The 6,000-nt window shown below is 39.9% G+C and overlaps 1 protein-coding gene across 4 annotated transcripts in view; it reads right to left on the reverse strand.

Annotated features, from left to right (window-relative positions):
* Positions 1-6,000, reverse strand: part of ppfia2 (PTPRF interacting protein alpha 2) — an 82,678-nt gene that overhangs the window by 64,304 nt on the left and 12,374 nt on the right. The gene's annotated exons all lie outside the window — the stretch shown is intronic.

The following is a 6,000-nucleotide window of genomic DNA, read 5'->3' on the forward strand; positions in this document are numbered from 1 at the left end:
TGCAGCTTTGAACACGACTACAGAACTGTCGAAAAGCACACAGCTATAGTGTAACACTGCTCCTCTCAGTGTTGTGACAGTCCTCTGGACAGGCTTGCCAGGCTTCTCCCTGCAGGAACCTGGAGGGGAGCTGAGTAATCAGGGAGGCTGAACTCACCTGGAATGGCTGCCAGACAGACTGCTCTGTAGAAGCCGGTAGTCGTCAGCCAGTCTCTCTCTCTTCTTGTCTTAGAGCGTTTTCGTTAGTTTTTGCTTCATTTTCTCCTAATAAGTCAGCAGCCGTTGAGCCAAACTGCCTCCCAGTGGAAAAGTAGGACTGGTGGTGCTAGTTTAACCTAATTAGTTAAAATTAGTGCTGTCAAACGATTTTTAATCAGATTAATCACAGAGTTGCTGTAGACTCATTTTGATTAATCACAATTAAACATCATTCATTTTTAATCTATATTAATCGCGTTTCATTTTGCAAACAGACTCCAGACAGAAGGGAAGATATATGCACTCCATTAAAGGTTCATGTTAACAAAAAACTTGTCTCCTTTTCCAGACTAACATTGATTAGGCCCTGTTACTCTTTTTTCAGCCAGAGACTGGTATTTGTGTTAACAACTACTTTTGGAATACCTTGCAGCATTTAGCATCATCACACATCACTCATGGCCGATACTGGCCTCTGTAAATGGAATCTACAAGGGAACCAGCTAGCCTTCCTGCATTGTGTGCATAGTTCTGTATGTTGGTCGACTGTTCCGTCTTGGGTTTTTTTTTGTATTCAGATTTCCCAACAAGAGGGCCGCCGCTATATTGCTACTGGTATAGCTGGCGACCCATGTATAGGGGCTATAGTCCCTGATGCAGTGGTCATGGGTTCAAATCCTGCTCATGGCCTTTGGTGCAAGTCCTTCTCCCCCACTTTCTTGACTCTCCGACACAGTAAAGGCAAAAAAGGCTGGAAAAAAATACAAAATTTCCCACCAAGAGGGCTGTTTCCCGTCTTCCATTTCGAGTTGGTTGGTTCTGCCACTTGCGGATGTGTGTGCTACCTGGAAAAATGTTCTTGGATTGGGACTTGGTATGGGCAGACACTAAATATTAAATGACTTGAATCAGATAGGGGCAAAACAAAAACCAGCCTAGTAGTATTTCAATAGATTTTGTCACCATTTGTGTTGACCAATGATAGCAATGTATCCCCATTTGAACACAACAAAGTCAAAACAGGGCAAAAAAACACAAACAGCCAGAGTTAGAGTGAAATTAATCCAAAATGTCCCTCATCGCTACACAACACCACAGCATGTCAAAACAACTACAGTCAGTACGGCAGGGCAAAGCTGAACCAGGAAGTTTTCTGTTCTAAATAAGTCTGACCAACCTGGAGGTCCGTCTAAAGCGTGCATGACTGTCTGGTGTTACTTCTGTAAACTGAAAATTCTCTAAAAGATCCTCACTACACACAAAAATTAGCACTTCTAAACTAAAAAAAACAAATATTGCACTCTCTCTTTTTCCTCTACTAGCAAAGAAACAGCTCCAGCAAGCAACAACAACAAAAAAGAATAAATACAAGTCGAGGGTACATGTGGCGTGCTGCTGGCGTGATGTGATTAAAGCTGCGTCATGCTGCCTCTACTCTCAGAAGCTTTGGGAATGCTTTAATCTCTGAACTATCCAGGATTTGCAAATGCTTGTTCTCCCTTTTTAGTAGTAGTAGTTGTTTGGTTTTTTTGGGGGCAATTTCATTTAGGATTTCCAAGCAGCCCAGATGCACCACGTTGTACTGATACAGTTACTAGAAAGATGCTCAGAACGACTACACTGCAGCGCTCCTCTGTTTAAAGGAAGAAAACCGCGTATTTCCCAACAACATATCTTTGCAATGAGGTGACCCTGAGGACAATCAGTGACCGTCGATAAATAAAACAGTGACTCTGAGAGATCCTAAGCTGCCCTCAGTGACACCAAATCCCCGTTTCTGCCAGGATTTCTTTTTTTTTTATTTGTAAAGTGGAGCACAGTAAGTAAGATCATCGACAACAGACATGGCTTATTTACACTCAACTTTGCCAGCAACAGCTTGGCTTCGTCTTCGCCGCTGCACAGTTGCCTACACAGCGTCTCTGTTCATTATTTTTAACGAGGGCATAATTATGCCGCCGTATGTTTCTGTACCATTATTCTGAGATTGTCTGTAATTTCTCCAGCTCAGAGATCAAACGCTCACACCACCCCTGACATAAAGGCACAACAGATGATGAAGGGAACGCTACAGATGCATCTCCAGTTCTGAAATTACAGAAAGGAGAAGTTTGCCAGATGCAAAAAAACAAAAAAATCTGAACACGGCGTCTTATTACTTCCTTTTGATGCGGTTGATCTACCTCTCATCAAAGGCAGGCGTCTGATGGAAGGAGATAAGAAGGACAAGAGGCACCGACATGAAGCTTCATGATTTCCTTATCTCTGGTTAACACTTCTGTGCCGGATTGAGAGGACTGACTGAGGTAATGTCATTGAAGGAAGGGTGTGTGTGTGTGTTTGTGCCGGAGGGTTCTTCTTCGAGTATAAAAGATTGATGACGTCAAGGTGAAACCTGGAGGCATGCAAATTTGGTGCAGTGCACTTAAATTACAATCAATCACATGCCTCAGAGAAAATGTACATGCACACAACTCAGAAAGGTTTATGTTGTTTTTAGGTTCACCCTCTAAACTGCAAAACCCACTGGCAGGTTTGAAGGGTATGAAGAGTTCATTTGCAAAAACAGATAACTCTATTTTCACAAACCTTCAGAAAATCCACTGTTCCATCGTCTACCTGAGACAATATCAGTAAGTTATCTCTATTTGTGTCGTGTCATTTCTACTGAGTCCAATCCACTCAACTTCAGTTTGATATTATCTCAGCAAGCAAACAAACTAAAAAAAAAGTTTTTTGAAAATCTACAAAAATGTAGTTTTCTGTTTTTGCAGATGAATTCTTTGTACGTTGTTTGTTTTGTTTTAAGATGCAATGCCAGAATTACACTATTTAACCGAGCCAGAAACAGTGAAAACGTAGATAATCGTCAAATTTTGAACTCTTTTTCAGTCCTCGAGTGAATCGTTTGTTAGTTTCAGTTTGGTTGGGAAACCATTGTAAGCTCAAAATTACAATGTTTCATCAAAACCACATTGCTCTGTATGTTTGGGGGTTTTGTAATGGTAAAAATAAACAGTTTCAGTAAAAAAAACAAAAATTTGGAACTCCTCAAAACACCCTGAAAGCCACCAGTAAGTCAACTGATAGCAACAGTCACATAAAAAAATTCAAGAAAGACTCGGTTGAAGTGCAGCCTGCACTTTCTTGAAAGTTTACACGGAGCAAATGTAACTAGTAAAACAACTATAGTAGATAGATTAGATGGATAGAATTTTATTGATCCCTTTGGTAGGGTACCTCAGGGAAATGATTGTAGTATATGGAATCTCCATTTTTTCTTAATATAGATAACACCTGTGGGCAGAAAAAATGCTGTACATGTTAATTCCACTTTTTTTTAAGTAATCAATTATATTTAACTTACATTTTATTTTTTTTGAGTAGTGGCATCATGACTGTGTCTCACTACACAGAAGACATTTTTGAGTTCTCACTACATAGAGATGAAGGACTTCATATGATATTATCACGTGTTGCAATAAAAAATGAGCCCACGGTGGGTAAAAATACAACAGGAGCAGAAAACGTTTAACAGCTGCTTGGGTTTCAGCGAGTTAGAACAGAGGTCATTTTGACATTTGCCTGTGATACCTTTGGGTTTCTGGTGAGAATGAATCTCAACATTACTAATAACTTTACGTCTTTTTGTTACAGGGTCCTTCTCTTACAACAAGTCAAATGTCATTTTTAACTTTTGCCAATAGAAATCAACCTGTTGTGAGAATTTCTGAAATATATCTGTCATTTTTCTGGTATTTTGTTCCTATATGAAGACATTTTTTTTTCATTTATTATGAGTATTCTTTATTATATATATATATATATGTGTGCCTGATTGTTACTTAGTCCATGGCGTATCTTCATAATAATACTTCATATAAGAAACCAAGCTTATCAGGCTTTCATGGTCTACATTATTGTTAAAAATCACTTATGGACATCAGTGTGGAAATTTCAAACATGAATGAACTTTGCTTTTAAGGTTATGTGCACAATTGCTCTTCCATCGTTCAGCCAGTACTAATGGACAGACACCATTTCTAGGAAAACAAGGGCCACTGCCAGAGGCCACCGCTGTAGACGCAGTCAATCCATACCTGTACCTATAGAAATACTATAACCTCTGCATGTGGAAACACAGGAATGCAATGCATGGTGCACTTTTAACCCCTTTTAACCAGAAACATCGTTTTTTCTGCACCTTAATGGAGGCAACAACGGCTGGAAATCAAACATGTCTTCTGTGTAGTATGACAGCTGCAATGCTGTAAATCATTAAAGAAAAGAAAAGAAAAACCTTTTTTCTTATTACTGATTTTACAGAATAATAAAAAAATAAATAAAAATGTTACATACACAACCTTTTTCTAACTGCCCACAGGTGTTTTCAATACTGGAATATAATGGTCACGTTGCATATTATAGATATTTAACAACTTATTTTTAAAAAATCTGCTTATAAATACACACAGCCTGTAGTTCAATCCAGTTCAGCTCAAAGTCCCAAGATTTTTGTCACGAAATTGCTGGTTGCAGCTGCGTCACTAATGGCTTCATGATGAGCACAGATGTTATTTTTTACAGAATCAGAGCAGACACATTTTTGGGGCAAATTTTTAAATGACACTTTTCGAAAGAAGTGATTCTGATTAACAGCAATAATAGAAATAACATATTTTTGGCTTAGATTTGTTTTTCGACAAAATGACGCATCACAGATAAGTGCTTCTCAGACTGTCGGACAGTTCAAATTCGTATGAATCTTTATATGTTTACAGTTTATAGCTTTGATAAAATGTGTGTGATTTTGGTGATTATATAAAAGACACTCGCTGGTAGGATTTTTGGCTCAGAGGGTTCAAAATAAACTTAGATCATGGTTTAGTTGTTGACATTTTTATATTCTTGTTTTGCTGTATTGAATTGCTTATTTAAAATGTTTCTTTCTGGTATAGTGATTTATTTAGAAGTTTTAGTTGTGATGGTGAAAATGAGCTTATGAGCCATCCCTGCACATTGATGCCTGTTGTCAAATATACACACACAAATAATCAGCAGACAATTCATCAGACAGATTCCAACAGAGTCCACATTACAGCAATCAGGAGCAGTAATCAGCTTGTGGCCACTTAAACACCTGCGACTACATGAGGTCAGAGGTCGCTGATTTCATCAGTCACAGCCGTGTTGTCAAAATCCCCTGCAGAGAGAAGGGACTCACACCAGACCTCCATCCCAAATCAATTACCAGTTTGCTGGCTCATAGCTCCGCCCGCCTCCCCGGAGCCCCTGAAGTGTGGACATTTCTATTCGGCAAAGCCGGTTTAACCAGCCCCTCCACCGCCTCAAGGTCCAATCACTCATCTGTCCGCAGCTCTGACAAGTGTGCTGTTAACCATTTATGAGGGACAGCCTCACAGATGTACTCACGCTCCTTCTAACCTTGGCCGTGTGATGTGAGAGAATTCTTCAAAGTGCCACGTCCGCAACCAAGACGTCTGTCAGGAACTTTACAGTTCGCTTAAAAAGCAGACTCCGTTCAAAAGCTGTCAAAGAAAAATGAGAGACGGCTTTAGCAGCCACTGGCCTGTTGTATTATTATTTTTCAAGCTTTTCGCTCCTCTTGTAAAATCCTCTCCCTGTCTGGACCACCACAGGCAGCCGGAGCATCTAGTTTCCATCCAGATACATCATTACAGGTCGTCTGCTGAGCCTCACTCTCTGGGTTCCTCTCCTTCGCCCTCTTGTCTCCACACCTTGTCGCATGTGCTTTGACCAAGTGCACCCTCATTAACACAC

The sequence above is a fragment of the Stegastes partitus genome, unplaced genomic scaffold (genome assembly GCF_000690725.1).
Source record: "Stegastes partitus isolate 25-593 unplaced genomic scaffold, Stegastes_partitus-1.0.2 Scaffold74, whole genome shotgun sequence".
Taxonomy (NCBI): domain Eukaryota; kingdom Metazoa; phylum Chordata; class Actinopteri; family Pomacentridae; genus Stegastes; species Stegastes partitus.